This window comes from Lactuca serriola, chromosome 1 (assembly GCF_051521515.1).
Source record: "Lactuca serriola cultivar US96UC23 chromosome 1, Lser_US96UC23_V15, whole genome shotgun sequence".
In the NCBI taxonomy this organism is placed as follows: Eukaryota; Viridiplantae; Streptophyta; class Magnoliopsida; order Asterales; family Asteraceae; genus Lactuca; species Lactuca serriola.
This window is the reverse complement of record NC_136408.1, coordinates 144,135,124-144,150,146: the sequence shown is the minus strand read 5'-3', so window position 1 is coordinate 144,150,146 and position 15,023 is coordinate 144,135,124.

The window sequence follows — 15,023 nt, the reverse complement described above, 5'->3', positions numbered from 1 at the left end:
AACCCAACCATGCAGGTATTTACACTATTTTATCTAATAACTCACCCTATTCTAACTCTTAGGTCCTTGATACCGGTTGTGGTATTCATATTTGTTATGATTTGCAGGGACTAAGAAGAAATGAGAATGTGGAGCAAGGAAGAATAAACCTGATCATGGGTAATAGGAAAGTTGCACCTGTCACCAAGATGGCAGTTTATGCTTTATCGCTAAGTAGTGGGTTTAATTTAGATTTGAATAAATGTTGTTATTCGCCAGAAATGGCAAGAAATATTATTTCCTTTCATGCATTGTATAATCAAGGTTTTACCTTTTCGTTTGATAATGAAGTTGGTTCTATTGATGCTTTCTTTAATAATGTTCTTTATTTTAAAGCATTACCTTGTGATGCTGTGTATGAAACTATATCTGTTGTAGATAACTTAGGAAATAATGTGTTGTGTATTGATTCTATTAATAATAATAACTAGGATAAAGCATCATTATGGCATTGTCGTCTTGGCCATATAAGCAAGAAACGCATAGGCCAACTCCAAAAGGATGGAGTTTTGGAATCATTTGACCTAAAGTCAGATGATAGTTGCGAATCCTGCATAGATGGAAAAATAACAAAATCACCCTTCACTGGTTCTTGTGAGAGGTGTGAAGGTTTGTTGGACCTTGTACACACGGATGTGTGTGGGCCCTTCAAACATGCCACAAGGGATGCTAATCGTTATTATTTGAGTTTTACTGATGATTATAGTATATATGGATATGTCTACTTAATCAAGCATAAGTCAGAGACTTTTGAAAGGTTTAAGGAATTTAAACAGGAAGTCGAGAATCAATTGGGCAGGAACATTAAGATGCTTCGATCCGATCGAGGTGATGAATATCTTAGTGCTGAGTTCCTCGACTATCTAAGGGAATGTGGGATTGTCTCACAATTGACACCTCCCAGGACACCGCAGTTGAATGGTGTGGCTGAGAGGCGTAATCGAACCTTGTTGGGTATGGTTCGTTCCATGATGAGTCGAGCTTCGCTACCAATCTCATTCTGGGGGTATGCCTTAGAGATTTCCGCCCATATCCTTAATCTAGTCCCTACAAAGAAAGTTGCCAAAACTCCTCACGAGATGTGGACTAGTAAAGTACCTAAACTAGACCACATCATGATTTGGGTTGTGAGGCTTTCTTGAGACGCGAGACTCATGATAAGCTCGAACCCCGAAGCGAGAGGTGTATTTTCATCGGCTACCCACAAAAATCCTTTGGTTACCTTTTCTACAGACCTAGTTACAATGTGGTTTTTGTAGCAAGAAGAGGAGTCTTACGTGAGAGAGAGTTTATAAGCCAGGGAGACAGTGGGAGGAAAATTGACCTTGAAGAACTTCAAGAGTCAAGTGGTGAAGGAACATCAAACCCTAGCCCTCAACCTGAGGAGGAAACTCCTGTTGAGCCAATTGACGAGTCTGTACCTCTTAGGCGTTCCACAAGAGTTAGGAATGCACCTGAGCATTACTATGGGTTCCATATTACTGTAGAGGGTGATACACTTATTAGTGATGAGACACTAGTAAGTCTGGATGAATCTAATAGTTACGCGGAAGCCATGGCAGGCCCCGAGTCTGCCAAATGGAAAGAGGCAATGGACAGCGAGATACAATCCATGTATGACAATCAAGTTTGGAACTTGGTTGAGAATGTACCAGGTCGTAAGACTGCAGGGTGCAAATGGATCTTCAAGAAGAAGACCGACATGGATGGTAATGTACACACTTATAAGGCAAGGCTGGTTGTAAAGGGTTTTTCTCAAACTCCAGGAGTGGACTATGATGAGACCTTTTCTTCAGTAGCCAAGATTAAGTCTATTAGGGTTATGTTAGCCATAGTCGCATTTCATGACTATGAGATATGGCAAATGGATGTCAAAACCGCTTTCCTTAATGGAAAGTTGACTGAAGATGTATACATGAGTCAGCCAGAAGGTTCTGTCAGTAACGAGTACCCTAATAGAGTGTGTAAGCTTGAGAAATCCATTTATGGATTAAAGCAAGCACCTCGCAGCTGGAATCTTTGCTTTGATGAAAAGGTCAAGGAATTTGGCTTCTCTAGGAGTGAAGATGAATCTTGTGTATATGTCAAGGCTAGTGGGAGTATAGTTAGCTTTTTGGTATTGTATGTGGATGACATAATAATCACAGGAAATGACATCCCAACTTTGCAGGAAGTTAAGTCCTGGCTTGGGAAGTGTTTCTCTATGAAGGACCTAGGAGAAGCTGCCTATATTCTTGGGATAAGGATTTTGAGAGACCGGAGTAAAAGACTAATTGGACTTAGTCAAAGTACCTACTTGGACAAAGTGCTAAAGAGATTTAGCATGGAAAACTCCAAGAAAGGAGAGTTACCTATCCAGAGTAACGCCAGATGAGTAAATATCAGAGCCCAAGTACTGAGGCTGAGATAGCAGAAATGAGTCGAGTGCCTTATGCTTCGGCCGTGGGCTCGATCATGTATGCTATGACTTGTACTCGACCTGATGTAGCTTTTTCTTTGAGCATGGTTAGTAGGTATCAGGGGAACCCTGGCAAGGCACACTGGACTGTGGTAAAGAACATACTTAAGTACCTACGGAGGACTAAGGACTCGGTCCTTACCCTCGGTGGGAGTGATGACTTGAGAGTTGTAGGGTATTGTGATGCTGGTTTCCAGACCGATAGGGATAATTTCCGCTCTCAGTTAGGCTGGGTCTTTACCTTAAATGGAGGAGCAATCACTTGGAAGAGTTCCAAGCAGGAGACAGTGGCTAATTCCACTTGTGAATAATAGTATATAGCAGCAAGCGAGGCAGCAAACGAGGCTATATGGCTAAAGAACTTCATTGGAGACCTTGGAGTAGTACCAGCTATAAAGGAGCCTATGGAAATTTTCTGTGATAGTGAAAGTGCTGTTGCCTTAGCTAAGGAACCAAGGGATCACGGGAGATCCAGACACATCGACAGAAAATATCATTTCATAAGACATTGTATAGAAGAAGGAATCCTCATTGTAAAGAGGGTATCATCGGATGAGAACCATCAGATCCCCTCACGAAGGGACTGACTAGGGCTAAGCATCTTCAACATGCTCGGAGCATAGGGATAAAGGATGATATTAGTTTTAGTAGTTAGATAAATTATGAAATTTGTAAAGTGTAATTGACATTTGATGATAAATAATAGTTGGTTGTTTATTTATGAGTAAAGTGTTGCTATCTTTTGTCAATCTTTTACTATAATTTCTTTTGCATGTTTTGACTTCCAGAATATTATGTTGTGTTTTACATATTATTCAAATCTCCACAGTCGGTCATATGTTGGAAGTAGATATGAATTAAGACTGTCATGAAGTTGGTTGTAGGTGTCAAGTTTAAGGACAACACTTCATGAGTATTCATAAGTTCTGAGTATTGGAATCAACCCACGCTCACTGGAATCACTTCAAGGAATTTATCTCGAGTGATCGTGAGACGGTAATATCGTATAAGTCTTCAAACCTAGAGATATGATTTGTTGCCTATGAATTGGTTGTGCATTGATTGTACGAAAACGCATTGGTAACTCAATGTTATAAAATGTGCTTTTGTGTATGATTCAACTAGAGTAGAACAAACATATGAGTCGAAGTTTATCTGTTCCTTCTTGGATTAGAAGCTGATATCTGGGACCCTCGATGATTTTGTTTTGACCCATGTATCGGGCCCGGTCAGAACTAAATTGATGTGTTCGATTAAGTTCTTTGTCAAACAAATCGGAAATCGGGAAACAAATTGCTGGACAATAAGCAAGACATTGTTCCGTGTATTTGTCCGGCTGATATCTAGAACAAAGGATTATATGATCACTTATCTTAAATGGTGTATCAACATTTTCTCAGTTCCGAGAAACCTTGAAAGAGCTACGATTGCTGATTGGTTCTGAAGTATTGCAGTTATAGTTATTAGACGTATCCAAGTGGGAGACTGTTGGATAAGGTGTCTAAGTCCATAACTATTTCTAGTAAATACTTGACCCGACCCAGCATGGTCCATTTGGGTTGCATGGCATCATGCAATTGAATAAACTAAATTAGAGAATAATAACACATATGGAATATTAATATATTATAAGTTCTAATATATTAATAATATTGTTAATTAGTTTTGATCAAAGAATTAATTTAGAATTAATTAATTTTTCAAAAGATAACTAATTAAATATATGGGTAGATTGTGTAAATCTTCCATATCTTATATAGTGGGCTAAGAGGCTCCATGGATTATCAAGTAGGGTTACACCCATAGGATGCTCCATGGAGGCTCCATGGAGTTAACCCATGGATCATGAAATGAAGAGTCATGTTACAGTAGGGTTTACCTAATGCAACACACTATATAAACAAGTGTTATCTCCCCAAAATCGGCTACATCAAGAAACAAGAGGGATAGGCAGATTTTGTTAAGTGTTGAAGTATTCTCTTAAAGTTTATTCTTTGCATTTGGTGTTGTGTGAAGCATTTGAGGCATCACACTTGAGGTGCTAGGATCACAAGCTTTCAAGGAACACATTCAACAACAAGGTATGTAATTCTATCTTACATTCATAGAAAAATTGTTCCCCATGTATGCTAGATAGGATCATAACCTTGGAATTCAATCTTTCATGATAATTAGACAAACATAGATCCAAGGTTATTAGGGTTGCATGTACACCTAGGAAGTGTTAGAATGCTCAAAACCAATCAACTGGGGTCCTGCATCTCCGTCTATATAGCATCTCGAATGGAGCTCGGTCAATACTGGCATGATAACTGTTATTGTACGAAAACTCTACCAGTGTGAGATAAGTATCCCTACTTCCCCCAAAATCTAGTACACATGCTCAACATATCCTCCAGTGTCTGGGTTGTCCTCTCACTCTGGCTGTCGATCTGGGGGTGATATGCCGTACTGAAATGTAGCTGAGTACCCATTTCCCCGTGGAACTTTTTCCAAATTCTGGATGTAAACTGAACATCCCTATCCGAAATCACTGATACCTGCACTCCGTGCCTAGGCACCACATCTTAAACATAGATGTCTGCCAACTTCTTTGCAGATATACACTCGGAGATCGGAATGAAATGAGAACTCTTCGTCAGTCTATCCACGATCACCCATATGGCATCTACCCCCCTCGCTGTCCGTGGTAGCTTCGTAATAAAATCCGTAGTGATCTCTTCCCACTTCCACATGGGAATTGGGTAATGGTTGAACCTTGCCATGAGGTCGCTGATGCTCGGCCTAGACCTTCCTGCAGGTCAAGCGCCGCTCCACAAACTAGGTGATCTCCCGCTTCATGCAGAGCCACCAATAGCTCAGCCTCAAATCCTTATACATTTTTGTTGCACCTGGGTGTATAGAAAATTTGGACTTATGCGCCTCATCTAATAGCCTCTGTCTCACTCCCCGTAACATCGACACCCATACTCGGCCACACTTCGTCAACAAGCCGCGACTATCCTTAACAAACAAAGGATAATGTCCCCGAATTCTCTCCAATTTCCAGTTCTCTTTCTTCACCCCCTCGACCTATGCCTCTCGAATCATGTCTATCAAAGGTGGACCTACAGTCACCCTCATACAAATACCCCTGATCGATGACCTCGCCGCCTTGCGACTCAACGCATCGGCCACCACGTTGGCCTTCCATGGATGGTATTGGATCTCAAAATCATAATCCTTCATCACATCCAACTACCTCCTCTGCCGCATATTAAGGTTCTGCTGATCCATCAAATACTTTAGACTCTTGCGGTTGGTATAAATAATGAATCTCACCCCATACAAATAATGCCTCCAGATCTTGAGAGCAAACACCATTGCCCCCATCTCCAGGTCATGTGTGGGGAAATTTGACTCATGAGGCTTCAGCTGCCTCGAAGCATACACAATCACGTGCGCCCTCTGCATCAATACTGCACCCAACCCTGAAATCGATGCATCATAATATACCACAAAATCATCCAACCCCTCATGCAGTACTAAGATTGCAACCTCGCATAACCTCTGTCTCAGGGTCTCAAAAGCTCTCTGCTAATCCACATCCCATCAAAAAGCCACGTTCTTCTTGGTCAAACGGGTCAAGGGCACAACAATCTTGGAGAAATCCTGGATAAATCTCCATTAATAACCCGCTAAGCCCAAGAAGCTACGAATCTCTGAGGCATTCCTCGCTACTTCCCATCGCATCACAGCCTCCACCTTCGCTGGGTCAACCGAAATACCCTCTTGATTGATGACATGCCTCAAAAACTGCACTTCCCGTAACCAAAATTCACATTTGGAGAACTTCGTATAAAGCTTCTCCGTCCTCAAGGTCTCCAGCACCTCTCTCAAATGCTGCTCGTGCTGTTCCCTGGTCTTGGAGTAAACCAGGATATCATCAATAAAAATGATCACTGACTGATCCAACATCGGCCTGCACACCCGGTTCATGAGGTCCATGAACGCTGCTGGAGCATTGGTGAGCCCAAATGGCATCACCACGAACTCGTAATGCCCATAACGAGTCCTGAAAGATGTCTTCGGTATATCCTCACCCCGAATCCTCATCTGATGATACCCTGACCGAAGATCAATCTTGGAGAACCAAGATGCACCCTAAAGCTGATCAAACAAGTCGTCAATCCTAGGCAAGGGGTAGCAGTTCTTCACCGTCAGCTTATTCAGCTCCCTATAATCGATGCACATCCTGTGCGACCCATCTTTCTTTTTCACGACTAGGATTGGAGATCCCCACGGAGAACTACTCGGATGGATGAGCCCTTGGTCTAGTAGTTCTTGAAGCTGTGCAGATAATTCGTGCATCTCGGGTGGCGCCCACCGATATGGTGCCTTCGCTATTGGGGAGGCACCTGGCACCAAATCGATGTGAAATTCCACCTGCATTTCCGGAGGCAATCCGGGTAACTCTTCGTGGAAAACATCCCGAAAGTCTTTCACTACTGGCACACTATCAATATCCGCCACTGCCTCCACTCGCGTATCCGAAACATAAGCCAAAAATCCCATGCAGCCCTACTGTAAAAACCTCCTTGCCCTCGCAACTGAACAGAGGGTCGGGCCCTACAAGGCCCTCTCGCTGTGGATAACCAATTCTCCCCCCCCCCTTGGGGTTTGAACCCAAACCAACTGCCGCTCACAATCGATCATGGCCCCATTGGCCCCCAGCCAGTACATCCCTATAATCACCTTCAATCCCCGCAACAGTATGGGAGCTAAATCAACGTGAAACCTCTCGCCATGCACATTCAGGACACAGTCCTAACATACCCTTGCAACACTCATAATGTGATGATCTTCAATCTCCACCTCGAGCGGGGTATCCAGAGTCCCTGACGCATCTCGAAACTTCTTGCTAAGCGCAAGAGACATAAAAGATTGGGTAGCTCCCAAATCGAACAAGACATGGGCCGACATACCATTGACCAGAAAGGTCCCTATACAAGGCATAATACGCACATATTTAAGAATTTAACATACATAAGACAGAGAAGAATGAAAACATACCAGCCACGATGTCTGGCGCTGCCCGAGCCTCCTCGGTAGTCAGTTGAAATGCGCGACTCTTCACCGCCGAAGCTTCTGCCTTGACAGGGAGGCCATCGGTAATCCTCATAATGGCGGGGGCGAGCGCCACCACCGATCCTCCTCCTCATCCCTGCAACTTCGGACAATTGGCCTTTTTATGACCTGTCTGGTTGCAATGAAAACATATCAAGCCCTTCTTGGGGCAATCCTTACTCATGTGGCCCTGCTGGCCATAAGAGTAGCATCCTGACGTCCCAGCTGTCCGACAAGCCCCACTATGAAACCTCCCACACTTGGCACACCGGCCCCGACCCTTCTTGCGCTTACTCGAAGAATCAGAGGTCTTAGACTTCTTATCCTGAGCCCCCGCTGCCTGTACCTCCTCAATCTTCCACTTCTTGCGGGACTCCAACTCCATCTCCCTCTCACGGGCCTTCTCAACCATCTCTTTCAGGGTTTTGCACCCTGTAAAGCTCACAAATTCCTGAATATCATCCCTCAGCATAGAATAATATCGGGTCCTCCTCATGTGCTCATCTGTAGCATACTGGGGAATCAACAAAGCTCACTCTCGAAACTTGGCAGTGATCTCCGCCACAGTCTCAGTAGTCTGCTGCAGATCATGAAACTCCCTCACCATCCGTTGCACCTCAATAGGTGGTGCAAACTCCAGATCGAAACGTCGAACAAACTCAGCCCATGACATATCAGCCACACCGGCTGCTCCCACCTGACTAGTAACCTCGCCCCACCAATCTCGGGCCCTATCCCTCAGCATATAGGAAGCAAATCCAACCTTTGCTTCCTCCGGGCAAGAACTCGTGTGCTGAGCATTCTCAATGTCTGCTACCCAGCGTCTGCTCACAATGGGATCCCTGACCCCAGAAAACTCTGGAGCAACACATGCCTTGAACTCCTTAAACGAGGGGGTTCGAGCTCAACTCTGACCCGTAGAAACATCAAACCTGAATGCTCTAAGTCTCTCCTCCATGATCTTCATCATGCCCTCATTGACCGTCCCAAAGATGAGTAGGGTAGCGTCAAGGATGCCCCTCGTAACCTCGGCCGCAATTAGCTCACGCAGTCTCTCATCAATACCATCAGTAGGGCCGCCTGACCCAGCCCCGGATCCCGATCCCGATCCTGATCCCCTTGCTCCAAGTCGCGTCACCAGCATGCTGACTAGGAATACTATAAAACATAAATGATCAAGATACCCATAATGAGGGTACTTCTATACCGTTTTCCCTTGGAGTTCCCAGGTAGAGCACGGATTAGGGTACGGGTCCTGTGCTTCCAGTAGTATGGGCTTAATACTACCTTCCAGACCTACCTGTACCTTTCCCCACTGCGTTACCTAGTAATTCCGAACTATCCCAACACAAAACCACGACTCACAACTCTCGCATGAATCAAACTCTGACTGCCCTATGATTTTCATACTCATAACAATCAAACTAATCACAACAGGTTGCTTATGCATGCAAATTATACACATAAGGGATCAAATAGACTTTCGAATAAGAGATTCTACCCGAAGACCACATCCAAACAAGGAAAAGAAAATAAGGCTAAATCAATCATTCTGAGGCTATCAGCTCCCAACCGTATATAATTTTTAAAACATACACTTAGCAATTTCATATAATCGAGAAAGCTCACTATCAGTATAACATCGCTATTCAAATTCGGAAACTACTTACTTGGCTCGGCTGATCCCGTGCGTTCCACTCTCCTCTTTTTGGGTTTCTTTTAAAATCCTTTTTAAGTTACTTATGAAAACATTTTACCACTTCCTTAGTTTGAGTCCCGACACACCCAAGGATGTGTCCGAATCCCTCAAACCAAGGCTCTGATACCAACTTGTAACGACCCAATTTTTACAAAGAAATTTTTCATTTTTAATTAATCAAACCAATCTCATAATCCATAGATTCCCAAAACATTTGTTTTTTAAATCACATTTATTACAACATTGTTGTTCTTTTTGAAAACATCAGAGGGTCCCAAACATGATAAAAAGAGAGATAGAGTGCACGCCACGTCATCACACCTTGCCCTTACCCTTCGGCTCCGAAGTACCTGAAACAATCAACAACCTGTAAGCAAAATGCTTAGTGAGTTTCCCAGGCATACCAAACACAATCACATATACAAATCCTGATAGCAGATAAAGTTATAGACATCCCACATAAATTATGTAATATGATTCAGCAAAAATGTCATGGGCGACCTCACATGGGGTTTACCTAGGAATGCCATGGGCTACCACACATGGTCTTATATCCAATGCCATGGGCTACCCCACATGGTATTTACCTAGGAATGCCATGGGCTACCACACATGGTCTTATATCCAATGCCACGGGCTCCCCCTGGGGTCTTTCATGTCAATATAATAACACATAACACATCCATTAATACAAGAATAGCACACGCATATCATGTTCACATAATGGGCCGACCTTGGTGCCTTAGACCCATAGGTATGGTGAGAAGATTCACCTGTCACGAATGCTGAACTCACACTTTATGACCAAAAATGCCCCCACGTGCTGCTTTAACTCAACTACCTAAAAAGCGTCATACAATAACCAATCATTACCCCTAAAGTCAACCATGGTCAACTTCAGTTAAGGTCAAATCAACATTCCATGTTGACCCTAACTTGCCGAGTACTTCTAGTGACTCACTGAGTTTCTCGGAATATTACCCACTCGCCGAGTCACCGAGGTGACTCATTGAGTTCCTAAGGTCTGATCGAAATTCAAGGCCAGCAGTCGGGTTTTCCCTTCTTACAACTCGACAAGGTTACATGTATCCTTAGTTGGGGAAAACTTTAACTGACTCGCCAACTTGTTCCTGCAACTCGTCGAGTCTATGTAGATCTTCATCGGACTCGCCGAGCTGTTCATTCAACTCGTCGAGTCCATGCCTATCTTCATATGACTCGCAGAGTCATCCTTGCGACTCGCCGAGTCCCTATAGTCCTTAAGCCATACATACTCTTTTGAGCCATGCAGTGGCTCCAAATTACAGATCCAAGCTTCTAAGGCATGCTTTTCACGTAAAGTTGCAAACTTTACATGCATGCATGGCTAAAAAGGATTTTAAGGACAAACCTAATCTCACAATGGGGTTCACACTCAAGGAAAGCTTCATTCAAGGCCAAGCTCAGAGTGTTATGACTCTAGAACCCAAGGAGGGTCCAGATCTGAAGTTACAACTTCAGATCTAGCTCAAATCCCACATAAACCTCAGAATCAAGCCATAAAAACCCTAAATCTCAACTACAAGAGATCTAAAAGGAAAAGAAGTGAAGGTGGCGACTTAATACCTTCAATGATGCTAAAATGGGGTAGCTTTGTGTTTCCTTGCTCTTAGCCTCTTGCCCTACAAGCTCTTCTCCTCAAAGATCCAATCACCAAGGCTGAGAATCGGGACGTTACATGCGGGCACTCGGCCCTCTGGTGACCTGTCTGGTTGAAATGAAAGCAAACCATGAATCCCTTTAGGCAATCCTTGGCTATATGCCCCTCCTTGCCACATTTGTAGCAATCACCTGATCGACAAAATCCATCATGTCCCTTGCCACACTTCCCACAAGTGCGGCCCTTCTCGCCCCCAGATCTTATATCGACGGGCTTTGCCTGATTGGCTGTCGGTTGATACTGTACCGACCGCCTATCCCTCCTTTGAGTCTCGGCCTCCTCCTTGGCCTGAGTCTCCAGCTCGATCTCCCTCTTCTGAGCATTTTCTTGGAGCTCGGAAAATGTTCGGTATGTCGAGTTCGGCACGAACTCCCGAATGTCTCTCCTCAGTATGTGCAGATATCGGCTCATACATGCATTCTCAGTGGACACATGCTCAGGGCAGAACAACGCCCTCTCATGAAACATCCTCATGATCACTATCACATACTCCGTCCCCTGCTTGAGGGACAAGAACTCCTAGGTCAACCGTACCCTCTCCACCAGGGGAACGTAATCATCTCGAAACATAGCGGTGAACCTCTCCCAAGTCACCGCGGTAAGCTCTACAGTAGTGAAATCCGCCGTCACAAATTTCCACCAGTCCTTCGCTCCCAAGCGAAGCTGGTTCTGCGCGAACCGTACCCTCAGATGCTTCGGACATGAACATGTGTAGAAGCATCCCTTAATGTCATAAATCCAACTCATCGTGGCTATCGGATCCTGAGTCCCATCAAACTCTGGTGGCTTCGTGTTGCTGAACTCTCGGTGCTACAACGAGTCACCCCCCTGTGGCCTCGCGACAACGACAGCTGCGGTGGCTGCAGCAATGGCAGCCTCGGACAGAGCAGCATACCACTCGTCAAAAGTCTCAATCAGCATGGTCTTGATAGACCCAAACATCTCCAGTATCTCATCTTGAATGGCTGCGGCCACCTCCTCGTGAATCAACCTACGAATCTCCTCATCACTAGTACCACTGGTACCACGGCCTCCTAAGTTGTGGGACGTACCTACCATGATGCCTCTAAAATACAACATAAAATAATCAGAGACTCGATCGAGATTACTCACACTCGATCACCCGTTCCTACTTGTTCCTTAGCATCCTAAGGACTCTTACTTGGACTGCTCACCGATCCGGTGGTTCCAGTAGTACGGGCCCTATACTACCATCCACACCACATCAATATTCACCCCAAGTCCTCCTCCTAAGATTCCAGATCACAAGTACTCTACATCTTATCATGCACAGGCCACTTTCCAGTAGACCTCTCACAAGCTCCTCACTGCTACCTACTCACTCTCGAAGTAAGTCATAGTAGTAGTAACTCCTAAGCTAAGGCATCACAAATCAGGCCACTCTAGTCCTAGATATGAATGCCTAGCCTACTCTATAGCATGCATAACACATCACATAATATCTCATAACATATAACGTAAGGGTATTTTGGGAAATCACCGTTTGGACGCTGGCTGATTGTACACACTGCTCTTTTCGCTTTCTTGAAAATCTTTTACTTATCTTAGAAAATCGTTTCTTTTTGAAAACTTTTCTCAAATCCTCAGTTTGAGTTCATATATGGCCGAAGGTGTATCCGCATCCCTCAAACCAAGGCTCTGATACCAACTTGTAACAACGTGAAATTTCAAACCAAAATTTTCATTTTTCAAACACAACATAACTCATATAATAGTTTTTAAAATCTCATAAGTGTCAAATGTCATCATAATAAAACATATCCCAGAATCTCAAAAACATAATCCTTTGCCAGTGTGTAAAAATCATGTCTGTGCCTTTCCGCGGTCCTCAGAAGTACCTAAAACACATATCACATAAACGATAAGCACGCATGCTTAGTGAGTTCCCCAAAATACCACATACAACACATATTAGCCACGTGAGGCTATAGCTCTATAAGACCTTCCGATCCATGTGTCTCAGTGGACCTTCGGCTCCACAACTCCGGTAGACCTTCCGGCCCTACCATGATGACCTTCCGGTCCTGCTCTGTTAACCTTCCGGTCCAACCATGTTAACCTTCCGGTCCAACCCTGTCGACCTTCCGGCCTGGCCATGCAACTCATATCATAAAATATACGTATCACATAGAGTCATACAAACATCATAACATATAAGACCTTTCGGTCACACATAATTACCACTCTAGGTAATGTAAAATGATAAGGCTCACCTCGTAAGATGTCTAGTAAACACTCATGCTCGATATCCTCGATCTAGCCTCCACCTGGCACAATGGTAATAGTTCTAATTAATACTCTCCTTACATCCTCATTTCTAGAGAATGGGTAGAAGACCATTCTACCCCTCCCTGACCCTTCTTAATCAGTTTGACCAAACCCTAAGGTTAACCAAAGTAAACTCCGGTCAACGGTCCAAATTGAACAGACTCGCCGAGTGCACTCGTGTGACTCGGCAAGTTCAGGCGTATCCTCTGAATCCTTCTAAGGCTTCACTCGGCTCGTCAAGTTAACCTCCCAACTCAACGGGTCACACTAGTCACGAATCGCGGGGCAACCCGATCCGACTCGTCGATTCATCCCATGGACTCGGCGAGTTTCCTCCATGGCATTACTTATATGACCTTTTGAGGTCAGATATGTTTCTCTAACCTATAGATCCGGCCTTATAACACCCAAAAGTCACGTAAAGGTCTAAACTTGATGTCCATGCATGGTGTATTTTGCTCAATAACCATAATCCCTCCATTAATGGTTCCAAGCTTCAAGGTTCCATGTTTACTCTACTAAGGCTTCATACTTTCGGGCTCTCTGGACCTGGAAAGGTCCAGATCCGCAACACAAACTTGCAATAGGGGTTTGATGCATTCAAGACCCCAATAATGAAGTGATTCAAGCCCTCATCCCCAAAAAGGAATCAACAAGATACGGAAGAAAAGGGGTCGAAATGATACCTCACACTGAAGCCCCTTGCTAGAATAACTCAGCTCTACAACTTCCTTTGGTCCTTCTTGCTGGAACTCTTCTTTTCCCTTTGCAAAATCACACCAAAAACACAAGATAGCTCTTTCTCTCACTCTACACACTCAAGCTCGCTATGGTTCTCTCTTCTGGACAGGTAGTCGCAAATGAAGGCCATAAGGACCTTTAAATATGTCACAGGCCCAAAGATTTAGGGTTTCACCCTACAGCGCAGACTCGTCGAGTTGACTCTCCGACTCATCGAGTCCATTCATTAATCTGAGTCATCAATTACGATTATACTCGACGAGTTGAGGCGCCAACTCGTCAAGTCACTCCTCATAACTCAAAATAAATACTCAAATTGTCATACCTGGAAATCCGGATGTTACACACGACCTGAGCCATTGTTATTTACTTCATGAAAAGTGTCCCAGAAGATTCCTATATGCGGAGAATCAAGTTTCCTTATCGAATAAAGATATGTACTGAATTCACGTCATGACATCCTATTGGTCATGACGTGAGGAGCATTTTATGGAAACTATATATATCATTTGTTAGATTAACTTGAAGAAGGATTGGAGTGAATTCGAAGCTTTCTAAGATAATTTTTGAGACAGAAAATCTACGAAAATCAAATACTGGAAGCAAAAGAGGATTGGAGATTAAAGATTTTGAAGATTGTAGCAAGAATTCACACAACACATTCGGTTTGCATTAGATTGATCATGTCTAGTTTAAATTCTTCTATTTTTTATGTATTTATTTTCTTCAATGATGAGGTAAATCATTAGTCTTTCATTTAGTGTATATGAACCTTAATACTATGTGTTAGTTTCGTTTAGCTTGTGTTTGATTATAAATACCTAGAATGCTAAAAGTTTTAATCTTTGTTCCTTAGATTCAAGTTATGTGTAGTTGAATGACAATTTTAATTGCATGAAGTTGTCTACCTAGTTGTTTATGATCATTAAATTGCTAGTGCTAGGATTAACCAAATCCTAGATTAGGTAATAAAGGTAACCAATTTAACTGTG